We start from the raw sequence: 1,374 nt of genomic DNA, 5'->3' as shown, positions 1-1,374 counted from the left end.
ACGCGTACGTGCTATAGAATTGCTGGACTCCGGTATCAAGGTAGCGGCCGGTATTGGCCAAAGTACATAATAATCCGACATCTCCACTGCAGACAGAACTTGTTTTAGCAATGAGTCCTGCTTTGACTGACTGAGATTTCTTTACTGACTGCAACCTTTTTTTCTAATCAATTTACGGCAAAGTAGTGATCTCTCGCTATAGCTTGCATTTTGAACTACTCTTGCATCCAAAACGGACCGGAGCATATAAGGAGAGTCTCGTCCCTGTGTACAGGAGGATGGTCCTATAACTCCTCTGACCTCTCTCTTTGTGAAAACCCAATTTCGAGAGAATGTGACTGCTCTGAGCTATTGATCGCTTTTAGCCCGTTCGACGCGATTGAATTCCGAAGCTCTCTAGTCCGCCCCTTGTTGTCCCCTGAACGAAGGATCGGGATCTAGACCGTAGCCAATGCCTGAGTCAGTAGTTCATTGGATCATTAGAGATCGGCTTCCCTTCGCTCGTTGAAACAAGGAGAGGCCACCCGAACGAAGAAGTCGCAGAAGCCGGTGGACCGGCTGGAACAAGTAGAGGGGAACCCACCCTCAGAGGGGTTTACTTCTCGCCTGATAGGGGGAGGAGGAATTGTTGGAAGGCCATCGAAGAATCGGTTTCATCGAAGGGATAAGCAGATAAGAGAGGCGCAGATAGACAATTGAGGGATGGAAAGCACTGCTGAAGACAACTCTTTCCATCGCCCAAGGCGCGGGTACCAACAAGGGCACTCCCAACTCTTCTGGAGCGTGTCGCCTCGGCCAATTCCAATAACCTCCTTCGGAAAAAAGGTCACCTCCCCCAGGAATTATCAGCATTCACCCGCTCACCCGTCCAATCCGAAAGCAGTCCACCCCACCGGAAAGTGAACATTGAGTCGTGTTCGGTCTGACCTACCGGGACGGAGGGGGACTTGAACCCGCACACAGAGAAATGAATCTCTCATCCGTCCTCTGCAGCGGAGCATGTTTATACCATATGCTCTATCCCTTAGATGTATGAATTTCGAGCTGGGGTGGGCAAGTTGAAATATGGACTGAAGGAGATATGGTTAAGTCCATATTTCATAGGTATTTACTTAAAAATCAACTTGGGGCGGGGAATAAAGTGAGGTTGAAAGCTGTTGACAGACAGAACTCTTTTGCGTGCGTGAAATTGAGGTGGGGTGCTTTCCTATGCGGTGGTAGTTCGGTCCGCGTGGCGACCACTCCACCAATTCGATTCTATCTCCCGAATCTTCTCCAAAGCGGCTTGCCTTATCAATCGAGAATGTTCGAATGATAATGACATGACTGAACCAGTGCTTGAACCCCATACAAGGCGAGGGCTCTCGAGATTGA

The sequence above is a fragment of the Ananas comosus genome, unplaced genomic scaffold (genome assembly GCF_001540865.1).
Source record: "Ananas comosus cultivar F153 unplaced genomic scaffold, ASM154086v1, whole genome shotgun sequence".
Taxonomy (NCBI): domain Eukaryota; kingdom Viridiplantae; phylum Streptophyta; class Magnoliopsida; order Poales; family Bromeliaceae; genus Ananas; species Ananas comosus.
Note: the sequence above shows the minus strand (reverse complement) of the source record.